At 44.5% G+C, this 23,682-nt stretch overlaps 1 protein-coding gene and 1 pseudogene across 2 annotated transcripts in view; both read right to left on the bottom strand.

Annotated features, from left to right (window-relative positions):
- The window catches only part of CEMIP (cell migration inducing hyaluronidase 1), a 101,840-nt gene that overhangs the window by 55,860 nt on the left and 22,298 nt on the right, over positions 1–23,682 (bottom strand). The gene's annotated exons all lie outside the window — the stretch shown is intronic.
- LOC132333404 (cell surface hyaluronidase-like) overlaps positions 2,232–23,682 on the bottom strand; it is a 41,027-nt pseudogene continuing 19,576 nt past the window's right edge.

The raw sequence follows: 23,682 nt of genomic DNA on the forward strand, positions 1-23,682 counted from the left end.
TGGGAAGCTGAGCCCCATTTGCTGAGGCTCGGGGTGCACTGACTCTGCTGTGCCTGCTGCCAGCCAAACTCGTGCTGCCACTGCAGAAAGGCCCTGGGGATGACCAGAATGGCCACACACCCTGAATGCACAGATGTGCTGGACACACCTGGATTAGCTGTGAGGACACACACAGTCCCTGGGGACCCCAGCCCATGCGTGGATACCCTCAGGAAATCCCAGGAGGAATAGAGCAACTTCCTTCCAACACAAAGCCCATGCAGCACTTACCCCACAGCTTCATTCACACGGGCTCCAGGTGTGTGCCAAGTTAGCAGCAGCCTCTGAAAACATCCCTGTGAATGTCCCTGCAGTCCCTGGAGGAACAGTACCCTCTGCAGAGCGTCCCTGGTCAGAGGGCTCTTTTCCCTCCCAAGGTAAGGAAGGTGAGTGCTGTGGCTGAAGAGAATCACAGCATCCTGAATCCTCTTCAAACTGCTGCTTTTAACTACCCAAATAACTGCATCAGGATGTAAATATTTTTCTTTTTGCTTTTGTGGTACTTCACTGTTTGCATCTGGCTCGCCACGACTCCACGCCTTCCTCTCCAGGACATTTGCCATTTGCTCTCCTTCTGGGGCGGGAGGAGGAATAGAGATTTTTCAGAGGTTTAGGCACATTCCTCTCCTTCCTTCACCAGGCTCTTCCTTTGCCAATTGTTTAGTCTCAGCCTGGGGTTAGAGCTCTGCAAAGTTTTATTGGGATCCAGGGTCTGGACATGTCACAGATTATCAAATAAATCTCCAAGAAGCTAAAAGCTTGCTCTGTAACTACTTGTTCCAGTGCTGGGCTTATGCTTACGAGCCAAAAATATCTTGCTTTTTTCCCCCTGTACAGCATCAGAAATCACAACAATTAGGTATTACCAGGAGTTCCAAAGGACTTCAGGGATCTCCCTAGAGGGTCAGTTCCAGCTGCTCAGGCTATTGTACCATTCTCATCCCCATGATGTCCCACGCATCATGATTTATCTTACCTTTACTGAGCAGCAGCACTGATTTCTTCACGCTTTCTGGCAAGCCAGGACCTCTTCCTTGGCCAAACCCAACTCTCACCTCTCCCACCTGGTGTGGGGATGGAGCCACAGTTCCCTTTTCTGCCTGTAAACCTTCTGTGTGTCCTCTCAGCCCATATCCAAGGACCATGGTAGAATGGGTGTGATGGAGGCAAGTGTCCCACCCAAGGCATTCAGTCCCCACTCAGAGGCACAAGTCAGCTGGCTGGTGTGTGGATGCCAGAGCAATCACTCACCAGGGAGCAAAAGTCTGGCCAACAAAGCACTGACCTTTCCCTGTAGCAACTTGTTTGGCCATTTCTGAGAATGCCAGAGAAACAACAGGACATCAGTTACACAACCTTCACCTACCTGTTTGAGCAGCCTGTGTTATTCAATGGCAGGGATGATCTGAAATCACCTGTCCCTTCACTGGTGTCACCAAGTAGCATCATGTTCAAACCCAAGTGACTCTTTCATCATTTCAGGGTCACTTTGTGCCTAGCTGCAGTCAGTGAGGTCACCAGTTTTTTCTCACTTTGCATATCAATCTGTATTTTTATCTTTACTTCAAACAGCTGCAGCATAAACATAAAGCAAAGAGAATTAGCCAGCAATACTGACAATATTTCAGTCCTCATTGGGAGCCAAAAGTCAACACAAGCATTGCCTGAAAGGAACACAAGAGTTCACCCTAAGCAGCACATACTTTATCCTGGGTTTTATTCCTGTAGGTCCTGAATTAAGTGTTCACATCAGTTAGACAAACATCATTTGATTAGTCATTAGCTTCAGACAGAAACACATTTATGACTCCTTGTAGTGCTCTCTGCTCAGTTTGATTAGAAGACATTGTCATGAGATCACTGCACACTGACCAAGCAGAGGCTGGTGAGTTCACCTAAGATGGCACAGCAGATGGACACCTTTTTTAAAAACCAGACATTAATGGATAAAAGCAGGAATGAAAGGAGAATTCCCTACCTTTGCTTATGTTTCCCTGGAATTGCTAAATTTCCACGCCAAATTTCATTTGTAGTCCCACAGTTACCACAGAGCAGCTCCTGCCCTTAAAACTTACCTTTGGTACCAAATCACAGATATGTTGAAACACATCCCCCAGGGAAGGGCAGCACACAGACTGCTCCTGTTCTGCTCTGTAAGGCACTGATTGAAAAATAAAACTGTACCACAGAGGGCAAGATGAGAATATATTTATTGGTTATAAAATATGCAAGAGAACACCATCAGTTTGGTACAATCTAGTAAGAACAGCAGGTTTTGGTGGTGGTGATGCTGGGCCCTGCCTGGCTGGTGCTCCCCAGCAGTGCCCCAGGGCACCCCAACCTTTGCAGGGATGTGCTCCAGGCAGGTCTGAGAAAAACAAAATTTTAGTGGCTCAACAGTATTATCAGGACACTGATATTCTTTCAGCTTCAAGGGAGCATAGTGCTGAAGAGAAGCAGCATTCTGATAACCAGCATGAACAAAGACTTTAATCCAGGATGGTTTGGCTTGTCCTTTATAGCCAAGCCTGGCAAAACTCCCTGAAAAACAGACACAAGGAGAGAAGTGACCCTCTGGGTGTGGCAGTTCACTTACCAGCAGCACAGCTTGGGGTCCCTCCACACATCATGGACATTTCTTAGCCCTTCTTTTATTTCTTGAATTAAAATTACAGAACATCCAGCAGAGGGAAAGTGGAAGTGGGAGAGAGCCTCACTGAAGCTGTAAACTTGCTGCCTCATGGATCTGCTGGCATTTCAACAAGCCAAGCCAGGTACCCAGATGTCAGTTAGCAGGAATATTGTTTTACTCTTTATTTTTAAATAATACTGGTACTTTTTCTTATTTGACTACCTGAAAATGGTTAGACACTTTGAATCCTTCTTTTATTACTTTACATCTCTTTTATCCTGTTATGCCTTAACTATTCCTCATGTCGACTCTGCTCTGGTCCTCTGCTGTCCCAAAGTACAAAGGCATTATGTATTCTTCCATTTTAATAATAATGTCTTGTGTTTATATTATGTTTTTCATTGCAAAGACTCCCAAGGCTATTTGCAGCTGGCTGGGTCGAGACTATTCCTGTAAACACTTTTAATTTAAATAAGTTTTAGCAAAACCAGGAAACAAGACCCTAAATCCTGATCCCTCTGGGGTCAGGAGGATTGGGGATTTGTGCATTATCCTTGGCAGAAGCAATGTGTGCTTGGGAGAAATGCTCCAGCCTGCCCTGAAATGCAGCCCCTCCAGCACAGAGCAGTCCTGGAGCTGTGAAGTCAAATAGTCCAAATACCTGAAGCAGCAGGAGGAAGCTCGTGGAGCAGAACATGATTCCCCAGACTGGAAACCAGGGCAGGCACACGGGTGAACACCCCTGCCCTTAGCAAAGGCAAAGCAGAGGCAGCTTGTGATCAGCCAGCAGCAGCCCAGTCCCACTGCCAGCACCAGCATGCCACCAACGTGGCAGAGCCAGGACAAAAGCCCAGGCAGAGTGTCCCCAGGGTGGTGCTGGCCCTGCCTGCTGCTTTTTGTGCCCCTGGAGCAGTTGGGGCAGGAGGCTGAACCAAGCTCCCAAAACAGCCAAGAGGATGGCACAGGTGGTTCAGGGAACAAAGTTTGGCAAAGCAAACAAAAAAAAGATTGCTTTTTAATAAAAAAAAATCCCTTTCAAAAGTATTCAGGGCTTTGATGAAAGAATGAAACAAAAAAGTTTCAGTACAAAAACAAAAAAGAAAACATCAAACTTTGGCTTTTCAAAGGAGGAAAGAAGAAGCAGCTTCTCAGGAATCAAACATGCACTGAAATGAAATCTCTGCCTCTGCTGTAAAGACTGTGTTGTCTTCCCCTGGAATGGTCACAGCAATGAGCTTTGAAATTTCAAGCAGAAATTGATATGAATTTCAGTAAAGCAGTGGGGAAAAGTCCCCAACCCCCTGCAACCCGCTCCCTCTCCTCCATTCCAAAAAAAAGAAGCTGGAAATACTTTTTCAATTTTCCATCTGATCTCTGTAAGAGGGCCTGAACTCTGCATCAAGTTAGGTTGCTGTTTTCTTGATTTCCTTATCACTCACATTATTCATCCAAACCTGGACTCAACAGCCTTTAGTTTTCCAGTAGGAAGCCCAGCATGGATTTTCTGGACCAATGATACCAATGGATTTCTTGCAGCAATACAAAGTAAAATTATAATAAGGACTCTCCCAAACTGTTGCTTTCACCATCCTTCTATCCAAAACAATAAATAGCTCTTATTTCACTGCAGACTGTTTTTCATCAACTTCTCAGGTTATGATTGTTTTTCCTCACAAAGCAGTGGAACTTTTGAGATGGAATCTTTATCAAATGATTCTCCTTTTTTTTTTGTTTTGTTTTTTTTTTAAGAAAACCAAGCTCCCTTTAGGATGGAAAATTTGCAGCATACAACTTCTCACTGGCAAAGTGGAGTGAAAATCCAGAAATAACTCTCCTCTTTCTCACCATCCCTAAGCCAAGAGGTTTTCACTGGGTTACACTGGCATGTTGTGGTGGGAAGTGTATTGATAACCACTGTATAACTGCATGTACATTTTTAGGTGGGATACACACCAGTAATTCTTCTGTGCTTTCCAACCTAATTAAAAGCCAAAGAAACATGAAAAGCAATAAAGAGCCAAAGAAACATGATAGAATAAATACACTTACCTCCCATGTGGAAGATAATAGGCTTTGCTGAACCTAACCTGACAAAAACTGACATTTCAGACATGCCCAGCAGGTCTGTGATATTTCTAGAGCATACAAGGACAAGTGATCTGAAAAGAAGAACAGTACTGCATGACTGCAAAATATTCCTTCATTAATGATCTTCAAGAGCTTTAAGCTCCAATACAGAAAAGTATGTGGGAGCATGCTTGACTTTAAGAACACCTAAATCCCTTTAATTTCAATCCCATGAAAGCTCTCCCAGGTTTAAACCTCCATTTAAATGGTCCTAGGTTAAACCTGTGCTTCACATGGAATCAAAACAAGCCCAAATGACTGTGAGTGCATCCCTGACTTATGGGAGTGCTGAGACTCTGAAACCATCTACATCCTGGCCCTGATTCTCAGTCAGTCCTCAACCTGCCTTTGGTCCTCACAGATGTCCCTTCAGCCCCCAGTGAGTTGTTCCTGCAGGGAATTGCAGGCACAAGTGGTCACATTTAGCTGAATGCCTCACTGCAAATTCTCACCAGGAAAACAAACTGAGTGTACAGACATTGCATGGCTATGCATCCCTTCGTGCACATCTGATAGCTGCACACACTCCTGTGCAGAAATGCAGATGTAATAACTCAGCAGTGTTCAAAGCTTTGCCCATGAACTGCTCAGAAATGCCTTGGACTGACAGTCTGTTTTCTGGCTACTTGACCTGCTCCTGCCAGCAGCCAAGAATATATCTATCCATCTCTGTTGTTCCATGTTTATGTGGCAACACAGAAAACCACAAGGAAAGTGGGACAGACACAAACAGAGATGGTCCAGGCCACTGCCAGGACCCACACAAGGCAGGAGAGCCAGCAGGCAGGCAGGACTAGTCATTGGCTCACCCAAGAAAAGTCCCACTGGAAAATCTGGCACACCTATGGTTTTCATCTGTCACCAGAGACAAAAACAATCAGTGAGAATAAACAGAAATGGACCTGTTTCCAAAATGGAAAACTGAATCACTGGCTGCCAGGAAGTGGCTGGGCATGGGGATGGGTGCAAGTGTCATTGCAAGGATCTTATCTCCTCCATGCTGGAAAATGACTGGCTTATTTAGAAGAAATTGCCAGTTCTCTTGAAAACCTATTTCTGTCTGCTCTAATCTGTACAATCCTGGGAGAGAAATGCTGCTCCTCTTATCTGGCTGATGCCTGGGATTTGTGCATTTTAATTTGTGTCAGATTTCTTCAGAGCACAGGTTTGGTTATGAAATGACATCATTTTCCTTTCTCTGTCTATCAGCCACAGGTTGCTACACGAAGTGGAGTCTCAGCAGTTTTCTTACCTCTCTTTTACGGATGTTTGAACATTTTCAGTTACTGCAAGGGCAGGGTTTTCACTGGTAACTGTGTCAAAGTGCTGCCTACCATGACTGCTCCTGAACATGCATCCAGCACCACGGAGAATATCCCAGTGCTGGTGAACAGGAGCACTGTGCCATTTACCTGCAATGAGAAAAGCAGAGCTAGGTTAGATGGAGGCAGGCTGAGGAGCCTTAGACTGTGATCCTGCTCTTCCATCAGGGAGTTACAAGCAAGGAAAATATCTGCATTTTAAAAATACCTATAATTTTAAATGTATCATTGGTACAGATGAAGTGACATCATTGATTGTTGGTCAGTGGAAGGAGGAAGCAAAATCCCTTCTCAAAGGGATACAAAACCATGAGCAATGAAGTCATCAGCATCTTCTGTGGATTAGTAAGACACATATAGGAAGCCAAGAATCCTGAGAGTAAAGTGCTTAGTTCAGCCTTAATACAGTTTCCTTTCATGTGGGGAAAATTACTGTCACTGGGCAAAGCAGATTTGCCCTTGGAGCAAGGGAGAGGTGCTGAGACAGCAGACAAGGGAATAGAAATTACACATGCTTTTTTGATGTTGTTTTCCCTGAAAATGTAAATAACCAAACCAAACTATTCCTTCTTGGAAGGCCTGTCCCAGTGCCTCAAAGTTGTAGCCGAAATAGCTCTTGCTCTTCTCCTTTCCTACAGCAAGAACCCCTTCCCCAGGTTACACATCTTGAGATGTGCCATGGTTTTTACTTTTAAAAAACCAAAAGCTCTCTGAGCAGCCTGGCACTGGTGCATCCTCCCAACATCTTGGGGACAGCCCATGCTGAGAGAGCAAAACCTCCACCAAGGAGAGCAACAGCACAGCAAGGTCAGGCTGTCAGAACACTGAACCCAGGACACACAAGACTGCAGTGCACACAGTTTTCCAAAGCCTGCAGGACCAGGAAGTTCACATCCCATCAATCTGAAACATGTATGTCTCCAGGGAATACAAGGCCAGACTAAATGTGGGAGCCAAGTGTTGAAAAGTAACTTCTGCAAGATGTCAGAGGATGCTGGATGCAATATGGGGTCAAGGGTAAGGGAAACATGAATGTCCAGGCCATGGTGGGCAAAGGGGAATGAGAAAGAGCAAACACAGACAAATCTTCTGCCTGTCCTGGCTGTCTGACCATCCCAAGTGTGGGAAGTGTGTGAAAATCTGGATGCAAGCACAGCAGAGAACAACCACCCCAGCAAACAGACCTGCAGGTGAGCCACTGCAAGGGGCAGCTGTGATGTCTGTCCTGTCCTGTCCCATCTGCACACTGCAGACCCCTGAGGAGCCAGCACACAGCCCTGTGGGACCTGGGGCAGGGCACACCACAGCCAGCTCACTCAGCCTTTGGGGAAGCTTGGATCAGAAATTTAAAACATCTCTGACTTTTGCATTTCATTCAGCAAAACAAGAACAAAACATGTTCTTCTTCATTTTCCAAATGTTCTGTGCCTTTCAAGATGTAGGGCAAGAATCCCCCTTTAGGCACTAACCTTCACCATTTGCTTATACCAGCCTTTACCTCAGGTAGGACTACATGTGTTGAAACTAAAACTTCCTTAGAAAAACAGCACTTTGCATTAAAGCCTTAGGAAAGACAAAGAAGCTTTGAGGATTCCACACCTGTGCCACGAGCCCTGCACACACAGGTGTCTGTGCTGCGCCACGGGGAGGATGCTGCCTCCACTAACACCTGCTTGCTAATGGCTTTGAGTACATTTTTGACCAGCAAGAAACCTTGGCTGTTCATATTCCTTAAGGATGCTGTACCAGCTTTGCCTGGCATTCGTTAGCATTAATTATAATTCAGTAGCACGCAGGTGTGTAAGCCTTGGCAGCGTCCTTGCAAGAATTATTTCACTCACCCTTCTCTGTCTAGACAGATATATAAGTCATGTGCAGGGAAAATCTGACAGTTCCAAACCTCTTTAGTAGTGAAATATAGTTATTTTTATCTTTTAGTGCAATGCCAGCAGAGATAATCAAATAAACAAACTTGGTTTTTCCCCCACATCCTTTGTAAACAATGGCTTCTAGTTTGTTTTTTCCTCCCCTTCCTCTACATTAGAGCAGAGGAGTTAATTCTTCTCCTGAGGTGATAAAAGGCCTTTTTTTTCCCCTAAGAGCTCAAATCCTCATCTGAATAGAATACGAACTCCCAGTGACTTTAATTGAGTTAATTGTAAGGGAGAACAATGTACTTGCCCCTTCCAAGGGAACTTCCCATTTCCTTCTGCCAAGGCTCAGCAAGATTCTGCAGTAACTTTCCTTGGAGATAAAGCTTCCCCTATTTAACCACTACTTCAAATGCAGTAAAACACAAAATACCTTCATGAATGCAGATGTAAAAGTGGGTTTGTATGTCTGCCCTGCCAAGAGACCGGATCTGGATCCTTATGTACTCAGCTGAGGGTGTGCTGCTGATAGCAGCCTGCAGTTACACCAGAGACAACCTTAGCAACTGGCTTGCTAACTGGTTTTCATCAGCAAAACCACACTGGGTATCAAGGCCCAGATATACACGATCCCACAAGTAAGAATCCTTTACTCAAATTGTGATCCTGATTCACATTTAAGTGTTCATTGTCAGTATTTATAAAAGGGCTGTTGTGATGCACTTTGAGGATCCTCTGATAAACACTCTGGCTTGAAGGAAGTTGAGCATGGCTTTCACACCTTTTGCCTGGCTATAAAATCAAGTGCAGATCTGTATGAGCCTGACACAGTTCTGCACATTTAGAGGGGGATGAATTTACAGCAAATGAGCAGAAAACTGCCTCTAGTTTTTCAGTTATTCCTGTTAACCGAAATTACTTGTTGGTTTGAAACACAGCAGCAATGTCTTTGGAATTCAAAGCTCATCTAAAATAAGCCCTCCCAAGAGTCCTCTCGATCTGGTTTAAAAGCAAGAAATGAGGGGGAAAGGTGCCATGAATGTGCACCCACCTGCCTGTCCCCAGGCATGGTGACATCCCACCAGAACCAGAAGAGGAGCAGCAGCTGTGCTGAGGCTGTTGTGCAGAGGGACACAGGTTTGCTTGGAGTTACCAGCACCAGCTCAGCCCAAATCATGCATGACAGAAGCTCCAAGGCAGCCAGGGCTTCTGGCCTTTGGAGTTCATTTTTATTTCTAACTGTTCCAAGTATGTGTTCAATCCTGTCCATTCTGCAATTCAGGCTGAGGAAATTATATAAACAGCTCAGTTCAGCTCCAGGATCAAAAAGATACATGAGCTTTACAGGGATTCTTCCTTCTAACTCTTTTAAAACTAAATATTCTTTTCTATTTCTCTGGAAGAGAGACTGAGTAAGCTTGGTTCCTTTCCAAGGATCCAGCATGTGGGGTTAAAAAAAGAAGGGGAAACATCCCACTCGTTATGAAATAGTCTAAAAAACAACAACAGGAAAAGAAAAAAGCCAATCCCATAACTTCTGGACTCTGAAAGGCTAAAAAAATAACTGCTGAACTAAAGAGAGAAGCAGAGTGCTGATAGTGCCAGAATTCAGTCAGGTTAGACCCATCAGTCTGCATGTGCCAGCTCCAGATGGCTGCTGGCAGCTCATGGCTCTCCCGCCACACGTGTGACCATTTTTCCTGCTATTTAGTAGTAAACAACATGTTTACAGAATTTGGGCAACCTTTTTTTCGTTTGTAAAAAAAGGAGGATTAATTACCAAATTGGTGTTTCACAACTCCTGTGATGAGAGAGACCTGGCCATCATCAAGGAGCCTGGTTAGCAGGGAAGGCATTCCGGGATTCGATTGCTCATGTGTTATGGTTGAATGAATAAATATATCCCATCTTATTTTCAAATCTGGCATTTGTGGATTGATTCCTGAAGTAGCTGCTTAGTCAGGTGAAGCATCATGGGACTCATGGTTAAACCACAAAACACTTTTTTCCTGCCTAACTATTTTAGCTGACTGAGAAACACAGTTTCGTAATATGTTTTTTTTAACCAAAGGTGTCCTCGTCTCACAAAGACAGTGCAGGATTTTCAGGACTCTTCATGCCTCCAAAATAAGAGATGTGCTTTGGTGCTCACCTTTTTTCACAAAATCGGAGTTTTAGAATGGGATTATTTTAGAAATCTCTTTCTGTGGGCATATGAGGAGGTTGGAGCTTCACAAACTGTCTCAGTGCTGGTCACGAGAGGGGTGTTTTTCATGGCCCTTTGGGTACAATGGGTTTAAGCAAATATTTACATCATGCCCACACCTGCAGCACTCTAAGCAGCAGGGATGCACAAGGAGCCCAGCCCAGCCTAGAAATCAGCCCTTTTCTGAGCAGCACTGCCAGTCTCAGCCCAGGTACAGACAGAGATCTACCCCAGGTACTCCAGCCTGGAAACTCTTTTTGGCCTGAAATCAGGGAGGAGAGCATGCAAGGCAGACAGACCTGAATTTTAACTATGAGAAAGAGAAAGGAGGTGCTGGGGTAAGAGAAAGACCCCAAGGGCTTGCTGCCCACCCAGGGCACAGCAGGGCTCACCCCTGTTGGGTGGTGAGGAAGAGCCACTCACCAGTTCCACGTGCTGGACACTGTCCCTGTCCCTCGCTGGGACACCTGCCACCACCTGGGAAACAGCCTCCCTGGGATGGCAGAGGGTGACACACAGCCAGGCTCCTCTGCTGGCAAAAAGGGCAGGCAGGGGCAAAGGGAAAAAAATGCACTTGAGGGCTTGAGTACAGAGAGATGGTCTGCAGCCAAGAGTACAGACTTCAGGGGAAAACAAGGAAATGTCCTTTGAGGTTCTCTTTCTGCTCTAAAAAAACACAACAAATCCTCAAAGCCAAAGAAAATCAGATTTTTTTTTTTTTGCTTTGTCTGGAAACAACAGCTGCTTATTACAGAGGTCTGATCCAGGGACCCCAGCTGACCTCTGAGAACTTTGAGTCAGGTGCCAGGATGGCTTAAAACCAGGGATTTTCTCTTCCTTGCCCTGCAAGGCTGAGGTACAACCAGTCACATACCCACTCTGTCTCCTGAGGCAGCCAGCTCACTGCTGCAGGAGAGGGAACCAGCATCCAGCAGACATTTCTCCTGGGGCACAGATTCAGGAATTAGAAAAGTAATCTCCAACTTGAACCAGAGCCACAGTCTAAAGAGACCTGCTTCCTCCACTTTACAGTGAAGTTTATTATTATGGTTTCCATTTTCTCCCTGGCTGTTTCTTCAATGTCAGTTTAGAATAACTAAGGATAAAGTTAAATCATCTTTTAACTCCTGTTTCCCCAAATTTCGGCTTACACATTTACAAAAAAATTGCCCCTGTCTTTCCTTCATCCTGCAGTTCCCATTGCCACCCTCTTTCAGAGAACAAAAAGGCTCCAAACTAGAAACCTTTGGTCCAAGCCTCAGAACCAAAGCTGCAGATACAGTGCAATTCTTTTATTGATAGAAAGTATCTCACTCAAAACACCCCAACACCCATTCCTGTCTATGAGGGGCACTTGTGCTGTGCAAAGCAGAAAGCCACATGAAAAGAAAAACTAAACACCAAGATAATCAGCTCTGGGTTTTTTTTTTCTCCTTTCTCCCCTCTTAAGTGGCTCAGCATGTAACACCAAGATGCCTGAACCATGGTTTGCTTTCCTTGTGTCACCAAAACCTTCCAGGATTTAAATGTATTCTTTGAACTACCTGCATTCCTGGTGAAAATGGAAAATATAAATTTGTCTTAGAGAAAGGAAGCACCACCTTCATCATCTGCCTCTCTGCATTCTACAAAGCTCAGGAAGTCCGAATTTTTCCAGAGGATTCCCTGAAGTGACCCACCACCCATCCCTGCCTGCAGAGCAATAAATGAGGGGAAACCAGTTCATTGTGGCAAAATCAGGGGTCTGCATGCCTGGACCTTTACTTTGCTTTACACATGGACAGCAAAAAAAGGAAAGCTATTTTGACCTTTTTCTGTTTTTTTCATCAAAACAAAACAAAGCTATCTCAGGATGGGAGAGGGGACAGGCTGTTCTAAAATAATAAATCAAAGCTACACAGAGACCCATCAGCTTAAGCCAGATACTGCCCTCTAGATTTTAACCAGCTCCAGCTGTGTCATAACAGAGCACAGCTCAAAAACGGATATATTTTCAGAGGATCTGGCCTCTGACTAGAGGAAATGAAAGAAATGCAGCAGAGCCATATTCCTGGAATATTTTTAGGATGGAGTCCCAGGACATTTGGCAGTTTCATAAGGGTGATTTGCATTGCATTAGCATATTTCATCCCCTGAAGTCACCATCACAAAAAGAGCTTGTCACTCCCCCAGATGCTGGGAAGTGCTTTGGTGCTCTACTAGACTGACTGCTACCTCCCTGAGGAATGAGAAAGGCATTAGAAAAGAAAACTAGAGGGTGAAAGAATTTTAAAAAAAAATGAAAAACCACAGCTGTGACCATCCTGAGTTGCCAGGTCATTTGGGAATAGGAGTGCTACAGTCTAGGGTGCAGGTGAGCAGGCTGAGTGGAGCAATGAAATCAATTACACCAGGATTGAAAAGATCAAATGAAAAACACCTACTCTGGAGTTTGTGGTGGAAGAGATGGAAATAAATACTGTCCCACCACAAAGGGCTTGGGAAGAGCTGGGAGAAGCAAAGGTACTAGAACTTATCCTCTGTGTAAATATTGGAAAGATTAAGGGGTTATTTTCTCTTTAAATTCGTGGTATTTAACAGTTTCCTGTTTAGTTCTGCACTTCAGCTCTGTTTCTTCAGCTTGCACAAAACCCACAGTAAACCCTCCAAACTACCTGTGTGTGTGGCTGAGCTGGGCTGCAGCTCCTCCAGGAGAAGCAAAGGAAGAGATGTCAGCACAGCTGTGGGAGGGTTGCTGTGGCTCTGCCCTGCAGCTGGCTGAGATCCTGAGCTCCAGCCACTGCCAAAACTGAGGGAGAGATGCAGCCTCAGGAGAGCAGCAGCAATCAGGCATGGGTTGGCTGGGGCATGGAGTCCAAAGTCAAAGGGAGTTGTGTGCATCTTCCTCTGCCCTGGCAAGAGATGGAAACACTGAATTCATGGGAGATCCCAAACTACAAATTCAAAGTAATTTCAGAGCCCTACCTGAAGGCTGGGGGAACATACATAGCTTTAGATGCTTTTGTGCTTAAAAACCAGCACAAACAAAGGAGACAAACACACTTAAAACATAAGGGATAGAAATCAGACTTGATAAATAAAATGCCAGTGGAGCAATAAACAGGACCACTTCTGTGTCTTCTACTTTCATTCTTAGGAGTTTCATGCAATAAAAACAAATGAAAATATTTTTAGGTAGAAAGTCTAACTTTCCAGTTTAAATAAAACTCATACTCACACGTGCAGAAAACTAACTTAAGCTATTTAAGGTATTTGCACCCCAAAACTAAGTAATTGTGTTCACAACCTTTTCTAGTGAAAAGGTTCGTTTGATTTTATAGACAAGGAACATTCTTCTTTTTTTTATTCATGTTCTGAATCAGGCCAACATTTTTTTATGTTTTTACAAAAAAAATTGGTCTTTGAAGGAGGAAATCTTAATATACACTCACAAGAAGTCAGTGTTTAGTGGCTCCCAACTGTTTCAAACTTTGCCTTGAAAATTTTTGATACCAGACCATATAAAACCTGACATTTCTGCTCCTCTGTTACTGTCATTCCACAATCCCCACAGTGCACTTCATGCATTTTTACCATTGTGTTTATCCTGCTTGTTTTCTTTTGGAAAGGGTTGGATGAAACAAACTCAATAATTATTTGGGTTTTTTTCACCAAGATATTGGCATTTTCAGTTCTGGCTCTTCCAGGTAAAGCAAAAACATCAGACAAAGTGTTAAAAAAATGTTCTGTTTTGGCAATGAGCTGGCTTCCTGGGATAAGCAAAAGCATTAAAAAAAGGACAAGGGAAAAGCAGAAAAGCAGGCGAGAGGTTTCCTGTTCTGTACCATGTGGCAGATAGAGATCTGCACGTACACACATCCATACCTCATTTACAGCCCTCAGAACACTCCTCCAGTTCCACCCTGAACTCTCAGAAGCAAAGACACCAGAGAAATGTGATCAGAAATGTGATCAAGCAGCAGAGGAGGGGAGACTTCCCTGAGTGGGGGGATGTAAAGCGAGGCACGTAACTTGGAGATGAGATTTGGCTGGAACAAAGACACAAAAAGTGCAAGTCTGGGGCTCTGACTGCCTGGGAGAGGATGGATAACACTTGTTCAATCTGGTGAGCAGCACACCACATTGGCTGTGGCAGGTGCAGTGTGAGTCCTGGGCGAATGGGCACCATCCAGTGCTGGGGTTCCTGGTTATCCTGGATGTCAATCCTGGCTGTGTTTTAGTAAAGGGGACCTCTAAGCTGATGGCTGTTTTTCTAGCAAACAGCCCTGCCATGTTTATTGACATGGTGTGTCACATAGCTGATGAACATGGAAGGGCACAGTCCAAATCCTGACCTCACTGATGAAAATCTGGGGTAAACTAACCAGGGAATGCCATAGAGTACAACTGAAAATTACATCTTTTTTTCCTTGGGCTTGAAAAAACAAGAGAGTTCCATCCAGTGAGTCAGTCTCCCCCAACTGTTATTACTCCTATTTAAAAACAACCCCTCTGACATTTTGGTCAACATCTACGTGAGCTGAACTTTCAAAGGGAGTAAGAGAACTGGGAATTTCAAACTTTCCTGTTCATAATATGGGAACCAAACAGAAATCCCCACATGCTGCTTTGGTAAGTCTCTTACAGACTGAAGTTTAAACTTCAAAGGACCATAAAAAATGCACAGCCCCTATTTAGCCTCCAACCCATCCCAAGAATAAATCACAGGAGGTCAGTGCTTCTTGCTCTCACTCAGGATACAGCTGGTTTTTCTCTCACAAAAATTCTCCCAACAACTTGCCCAGCACTTGGCTGAATCTCCTCTGGCACAAAACCTGCTTTCAGGACAGTCACCTCACCTTCAGCCAGCAGCACTGGGGAGGAAAGAGGAGTGAGAGCTGCCCACACACCTCCCTGGTGCTGGGAGGAGCAGAGAAAGGGCTGCAAGGGACCTGCCCATGGCTCTGCCCCTTTCTCCCAGCTGAAGCTGTTTTCCTTGAACCTCCATTCCCCACCAGCTCCCTGGAGCTCTCTCTCACTCCTCTTTTCTTAGATTTTGGCTTTTTTTGAAAGTTTTCTGCCTTCAGCTCAAGCCCAGTAAAGACCCCCAACCCCCAGAGTGGCAAACACGGCTGCTGGGTGAACATCCAGCCAGTTTTCCCAGGGCCTTGTTGCTGAGGATAGCCTCTTCTGGAGGACTGCTTTTTGCAGGGATTGTAACCAGTCAGGTGTGTCTTTAGCTAACTAGAGTCAGGTGTGTTGGGATTTAAATGCCTTTCCTAAATACTGCTATTTAGGAAATGCCATTAAAAATTCAAAAGCATAGACCATCTCTTAATATAAATTAAAATTATTTTATCCACATCTCCTTAGGCAAAAAGAATGATTTTTGGTTTTGTGAAGCTCAACAAATTACAGGAGGGATCCTGCCCTGAGGTACAGATCTGCTGATCCTCATGAAACCAAGGTCTGACTCAGACAGCATTTGGCTTGCAGACAAATGTGTTCAAGCAAAAATAAGAACTTCCTGCATTGAGGCACAGTACATCATTTTATCATGTTTTTTCCCACCCTGCATGTTTCATGGAGGAATCCCGTGCCAGTTCAGTTTCTATCTCTTCAATGTCTTCCCAAGCTCTCTATCACAGACTGTTGTGTATTTTGTATTTTCCTGCTGCTATGCCTTGGATGCACATCAGGTCAGGAGATGCTCCCTCAAGACCCCCAAGCCCCACTCCCTGGGCCAGGAGAAGGGTAAAGGCAGGAAAACCCCTCAGGTTTCATATGCCAAGCTGCAAAGTGACCAGCACCCTGCTTTGCCACAGCCACCTGGGGCTGTCTGACGCTCAGATTGCTCTAAATCCTGCTGAAATGTGATCATCTCAGGAAGGATGTGTCTCCTCAGAGTCACCTTGTTAATGCCTTGTTAATTCAGAGAACAGAGACCAGCAAGGAGCAGGAGAGGAGGGAAGACTTCAGGGCTTTAGGATCATTTGGATGTGGCAATGCCAGCACAGGCTTCACCCAACTGCCCTGAGTGGTGCAATCTGCAGCCTGGTGTTCTGGCAAGTGCTCTAGCTGCTTTCCAATTATAAAAACAATTGCATATAAATCTTGTGGCTTTCATCCATGGGTTGATCTGTGGGTAGTTTAAGGGATTTAAATAGACAGGAGGGAATTCAAATAGATCTGCTGACTTCTGTGTTGTGTGGATGATTAACTCTGAATCACAGATGTTATCAGGAGGGGCAAGTTATGAAACCCAAGTAGCACTTTGCTTTATTATTATTGGGAGTAGTGGTGGTGTTCTTTGCATTGCATCCAGATCTAGGGGATGGAGGGGTCAGAACTCATGCATGTACAAGAACAAGAAAGCATTCACAGCCTTAAACTGTGAGCTCCACTTTGAAATACTAATTATGCCTTCCTGAGCATTGATCAATCTGGGAAGCAAGAGGAAAAGCTCCCTTGGAACTAATCTGAAAAAGAAACAATTTAGGAAATATCTCTAAACTGGGCAAGACTGCAACAAGCACAATCTAGCCTTGTCTTGTTATCTTTGTTTTTCTCCAGACCTTATCACCACTAAGGAATTTAATCACAAAAATGACAAGTAGCTGAAAGTATGAATCAGACTGGCATTGAATAATAAGCCATAGCAAAAAAAATCTACCTACACAACTTGGCAAATACAAATATAGTGAGTCCCCCAGAGCCTGAGTGCAGACTTGGGCTGTGGAGGTTTCCCTGCACTGAGATCTCCATCTCTGGATGGATTGCAGCCTCCTGGAGGCTTTGTGTCACTGAAGGTCAGAAAGGTCCAGGATTTCTAAAGAAAAGTTTAGACACAAGCTCATTCTGGGCTCTTGAATTTTCAGACAATTAAGATTGTTCACTAGTGAACCTGATAACAAGCCCCTGCACAGGTTTTTAGCCCATGAAATGGAGGAGTTGAGCAGTGAACCTGTGCCCATCCCTGCACAAACACCACAGCAGGAGAAAGGCTGAACACATGCCTGGGCACTCACATGGGCATCTGCCCTTTTGTTTGCTGTTGACAAGAAATTTGGCCCTTCCCTCCCTGTTTCTTTTTGTAAGATTCTCATAAAGGTCCAACAGCTTCATCAGGACACCAAAGAGCCCTGTGCACCTCACTGTACACATCCAGGCACATTTCCCTGAATTCTCCCTGTCAAACCACGGCAGAGAGCCCTAACAAGGGAAACCCCTTCCCTCTGAGCCTCAGCAGACCACGTGTGAAGGTATTTCCCTGTTCTCATTAAAAGCAAGGAATGCTTCATCTAACTGCCACTGCTCCCAGGCTGCCTCAACAACATGACTTATTACACTATACTTCAGATATGTGCTTTGAGGAGATATAATTCTTATCTTTAGATGTGCTGATAGCACAGAGAAGCCTGGCTGACTTACTGAACTGCCCTGTGCCTTTGATAATAGTATTTGCTTTTGCTTAGAAAATTTGCACAGGCACAATGCCTGGGTCATTAAATTGAAGGATTAAATTTCTGACTTTGATTACTCTATGAAGTGCCAATTTTTTACTGCTCTCCAGCACCCAAAAGAAGGCACTTACTGGCAACCAATTAATGTTTTCCATCCTGTCCTCCAGGCTTACCCACCTCTCCTCCATCTTGTAACCAGCCTGATGTTCTCTATGGACCTTTGTGCTTCAGGACAATAATTTTGAGGAAAGCCCTTAATAAGTCTTACAGATAATTGTCAATCTTCTGTGAAGCAGAAAAAAATACCAACACCCCCCTCCCCCCAAAAAAACCTACCTCAAAAACCTCACAGCCAACACTGCCCCCCCAAAATTAAAGATAAAAAGTGAACCAAATCAACCACCCAAACAAAAGGAAAGGAAGAATACAAACAGCTTGGAGAGGGTGAAGGCATGGAAACCACTCCAACAAAAAGACAAAACCCTTGAAGAAGGGATCTGAGAGTGCATAAAAGTTTTGCACTCGCTTTTCCTGCCCTGAAAGGAACGCCCAGCAGACCTGGACTGATTCTGGAGCCCACTTCATTGCTAGGCATTAAAATTCCAGCCTGTGCTCTCCTGTTCACTTGCCAAAACATTCAGAGTTACTTGCCCTGCTCATCCCTTTTCCAGAAGCATCACCCCCATTCTCCTGCTCATCCTCACATGGAAACTCCCAGGCATGAGACAGACAACTCTTATCTGTAGCTTCATCAGGCATTTCTGCTGAGCCTGCAATGTTCCCCAGCAGCCTGAAAACACAACCTGCAGCTCTCCAGCAAGGCTTTGTGTTTGCCCATCAGTCAGTGAGAGACACAGGTCCCCTGAGAGACACAAACCAGTCCATCTCTCCCTGGGAACAACCCTGGCAGGCGTGGAGCAGCCTCCCTGCAGCACCTGGAGACACTGGAATTCCAGTTTGATGGAGGCAAAGAAACTGAAGGGTTCCTCTAAACTTGGTTTGAATCAGTGGGAGGGAGGCACAAGTACTGCAGGGAGGAAGGGAAGGAAGGGAAGGAAGGGAAGGAAGGGAAGGAAGGGAAGGAAGGGAAGGAAGGGAAGGAAGGGAAGGAAGGGAAGGAAGGAAGGAAGGAAGGAAGGAAGGAAGGAAGGAAGGGAAGGAAGGGAAGGAAGGAAGGCACAACAGAAGGATTGAGATAAAGATCTGCTGGCTGTGCTGTAACTGGTGTCCTCCTCCCTGAGCAAACCCACCCCAGCAGTGCCTCTGAGCTCACTGGACAAGATTCCCAGCTCTCAGCCCTGCCAATTTCAGCTGAGTCATGTGAATTCATCCCGAGCAGCTCCTGCCCACCCCAGGAATCTGGGTGTTCCAGCCTTGTAGCAGATGTCTGCACTGGCACAAGATCTACTGGGTCTTTCTACCATGCCTCAGGTGCAGGGAAAGTGTTAATCATGCAAGTATCCAACATTAATGATATCCAAATCCTGGTCCACATCTCCCTGTCAAATTCTTTATTTCCCCTCTGGCCTTCCTTTAGCCAGCCTAGTGCAGATCACTCTGGAAGTGTGAGGGCAGCCTGCAAAGGCAGCATCCTGGACACAGCCATCCATCAGCTCACAGTGACAGGACTGAAAACACTTCAGCTGTTCACTCAGGTTATTTCTGAAATTATTAACCCTAGAAGATTGCTGTTAAAGTTCATCCAAATGTGATTTCATTTGCATCTCATGTTTGGCACAGATGCTACTATTTTAAGAGAACATTTTTTGGAAGTTATGCAGTATTTTGAATTTTAAAAGAACAGATAAAGCATAAAGCCACTTGAGACAGGTAAAAGTCTGGTTTTCTATCTCTGATTACTCTGGGCTCCACAATCTGAGATTTCTTTCATTCCAGAAATCATTGGAATACAATGCTTAGTAGAGGTCATACATGAAATTGCTTAGGCAGGCATTTACTTTCCTTCAAACTCCAAAACCCACTTTTTCTCCTTAATTCCTTCACCCTTCCATGGGAATCTCATTTCTCCATGTTTTTCCATGCAGTCTGGAGGTTTCACTATTGCATCAGCCTTAAGTCTCACACTAGTGAGCATCCAACATACTTGAGTGTAGACAGAGCAGCCACACAATTCCTTCCTTGCTAATTATTTCTTAGCAAGATGCTCTAAATGAAATAAAGTCAAATTGTGGTTTTCCTTTGCTACAGTTTACTTCTTGCTTATGATTCTTCAAAACAGCTACCTTGCCAACAGTTTCTGGATCAGAAAACTCTACAAACCTTTGCCCAGTTCAAATAACTGCTTCTGTACAAGACAAAAGGAACCACAACCACATTGTGGTTTTCAATAGTAAAATGTAGTTAAATGGATGCTTGAACAAGAGCTAAAGTTAAAGCTGAACTTTACCAAAGCCCTGGTGCTGCCTTCAGATTTAAATTCATGCCTGAAGATTGTGGGCCAAAGCTTTGGCAAGTGTGAGCTGGCCATCAGTGACTTGGCAGAGGATTTAGCTCTGCAGTTGCAAGGAGAGAGCTCACCATTTAGGACAGATAATAACTGCAAAACCAAGACAGATAATAATTGCAAAACTCAGGTTGTCATGAGCAACTAGTAGGTTTTCCTCTTCCTTAAAGTGCACAAAAAAGTGCACTTTAGGGAAGAGAAAAAAGTGATTTAATTCTGATAATTCCCCTGTGACAGTAGTGTCCAAACACTGATCATGCAGCAACTCAGTCATGACCCTACAGCTACTACACGTTTAAATCAAGGTGTGTGTCACTCTGGAATGGGCAGGTATAAAGAGGAAACACTGCCCTTCTCAGGTGCATTCCCATGGGCCTTCATAATGGCACCAAAGGACAAGATCTTTAGATGTTTTTTCAGCTCCAAAGGTCAGGGGAAGTAAATAGAGCTCCAGCTTTGGCCAAAACTATCCTACCCAAAGCCACAGCAGGGACACTCTGCCAGAGGAGCAGCAGATGGGTGTGGGGTTTGGATAATACTGGAGGGACTTGGGAGCCCTCCAGGTTCACCAGCAGAACGTGCTGCTTCACGTCCCCAGTGCCTTTGCCTTCTTTCATGCCAACTACCTCAAACCTGCTCTGGCAACCTGAGCCTCTGTTGTGTGTAATCAGGTCAGGTTTCACTTGCAAAGCTCTGGGTTTTATACCACAGTGTGTTTTTAACCATGACTGAGGGCTCAGACAAACTGCAGAAGCCAAGGTGATGGCCAGGCTTTCCTGTGGTGCTCTTCCCTTGCAGCATCTCCTCTGTGCACCATGGCAATGCCCACCCCTGCTGATCTCTCTGCTAACAGTGGAACCAGTGCAAAGCACAAGTCATTTCATTAAAGTAAGAACAGCACTAAAAACCATAAATGAAATCAAGCAAAATGAAGAAGACTGCAAGGGAAAAAGCAGCATCAAAAGTGGATTTACCCTGTCTTTATACAATGCTAAGAAAACATGGGAAATAAATACAGCAGAGCCTGCAATCTTGCTGTGCTGAGACCTAACATTTTAAACCTTTAGTTAGAAAAACACAATAACTCCAGTGCTGTTTGGATTACAGAAGATGCAAAGTTTTGTGCACATTCTGATGCATTTCTGCACTTTATATATATGGGAGATAAATTATGTGAGCAGTGACTAGTACAAATAAATGAACCAGAGCCAGAGCTCTTCTGGAGGGATTTCAGGGACAGCAGGCCAGGACTTACTTGGATTCTATTTCAAAACTTTCTGGAAAGAGAAACCTCTCTGCACATCAGAAAAGCTGGACTAGAGTGAAACCAGAAGCATCTCTTTGCATCAGTTAGTGTCAAGCTTTAGAACCTTGTTTCCACACTCTCAGAACTTGCTGAGACCATCAAAAGGTCACTTATGAATATTTTGAGAAAATGATAAAGCTCCAGACCTTTGGAAAACAGAACGTTTTCTATCAACAAGGGGCAGTACCTGTTGAAGTTGCTGGGGTCCAGGATGACATTTTCAGGTGCCCTGCCATTCCAGTGGAGGATTTCATCCTGCTGGAGCAGGACAGCAGGCTGGCACTGCTGGCACACGGCTCCCCTGCTCACGCCTCGCAGCCACAGGGATGGGAAGGGTTTGCTGCTCTGGCAGGGGGCAGGCTCAGGTTCCTGGGGCATCCGGCCTGGATGTAAAGCTGAGGGTGAAAGGAAAATGACAAACATGTCCATTAAACCAGCCAGGCACAGCCACAACATGTGCATTTGATCATCGCTGCCTGTAAATGGTTTCTGCCAATGAAGAGTTCAGAACGTTTGGAAAGTCACTGAAATGTTTCCAGTTCAAATAAAAAGGTAAACCAGAAATAGCATCTGCAGGCATCCACAGGGACACCGTGAAGTGAGATATGAGATGTACAGTGCCATAAAAATGTTCACTAGTCAAAATCTTTAGGGAGAAAGGTAATCAAGGAAGCATCACAAAGTAACTCTTTTTTTTTATTAATTCCAATAACTGCACTTTAAAACAGGCTTATTCCATTGAAAATACAGAAAACTGAAGTTATGTCAATGGTCTTTGGACCAGACCCAGTTGTCTAATAGAATCCACATCTTTGCTCTCAAGTAGCAGACTAGGCTGAAATTCTGGGGGCTAAAACTTGATGTCCTGACCATATCACCTTATAGACTAAATACCAAAGTCCAAGGCTTCAGCAAAGCTCTTCTTGCAGGGACCAAGAGATGCCTCTGACCTGTAGCTCAACTCTACAGAACAACTACAAAGCCACACTCCAGCTCTGTACTTTTCCTGCCCTGCCATCACTCAAAGGCAAGTCTGTGTGGCAAATATCAGTTTTAAGGCTGAATGTATGACACTGCCCTGCTTTCCCCCATGTGAAATTCCAGTGCAAAAGGAAGATGCACAGCTAGTCATACAAATCTGTCTCTGCATGCTGGGCTGTTTCAGGCAGCTTGTCATGTTCCCTGAAGGGTTTCAGATGCACAAAGGACAGATGAGGACATCAATAATCCTGCTGCCTTCACTCTCCTACAGTGTGGGATAACAGTCTTTGCATCAAGAACTTAAAATATCCAACATAGAAATCCATGGTAGCTCACAAATGTCTAAGCTTCCATATGAGCATCCATCCATCAAAATTATTTTTAAACCCAATTTGTGTCTCTGAGGTAGATCTAAATGGAAGCAGTAGTTTCTTATCAGATTTTAATTTCACAGGGATACAAGGGCAGCCAAGACTAGCAGAGAGGTTGAGATGCCATCTATCAGGATATCTGCCTGCTAATGCAGGGCACTCACATCTCCAGATCTGCTTATCCTCCTCTTGTCTACAGAAACTGAAAGCTCTGCAAAACCAGACTATCTCTCATTGCTTTGGGGGTTATTTTAGTTATGGATTCAAGTGAGTTCAGCCCTAGTTCCAATTTCATGCTCAGAAGGATCTTGCCTGCTTCTGGTGTTGATTTTGAGCTCCTAAGGATCTCCAATAGATGGATAACATTTGTCCACCCCTCCTCTCATCCCTGGATCCAGCAGCCTCGTGCTGAATGCTTAAATTAAACATTTGGGTCTCATGCCAAAGGAGCAGTACAAAAGTGGTTGTGAAAGTTTCTTGGATATTCAGTCCACTCCTCCTTTCAGACCATTAGACCTCAATGATGAGAAGCTATTCTGAGCGGTATCTGCAGATACTGGAAGATTAAGATTCTGGATCCCAGAATTACATTAACTTACATTTTTCCTGATAGCTGAAACTATTGATCAAGTAATTCACTCCAAACAGCATTTCTGGGCAGCAATGCATTTGCCCATTCTTGATGGATCAAGAAAGACTGAATTATTTTACAGTCTGATAAAAAAAGCCTTTTTTATCTATGAAACAAAGAAGAAAAACCTATTTTGCATTCACATTCAAACCATGGTTGGAAAGCCAATAACACACAGCACAGTAACCCTCATTTCACTCTCACCCCATCAGGATGGGGTAGTGCTGAGGTCGGAGCAGGGGATCCATCAGGTACACTCAGACCTGAAATCCCATCAGTGTATTAATTGT

This window comes from Haemorhous mexicanus, chromosome 13, assembly GCF_027477595.1.
Source record: "Haemorhous mexicanus isolate bHaeMex1 chromosome 13, bHaeMex1.pri, whole genome shotgun sequence".
Classification (NCBI taxonomy): Eukaryota; Metazoa; Chordata; class Aves; order Passeriformes; family Fringillidae; genus Haemorhous; species Haemorhous mexicanus.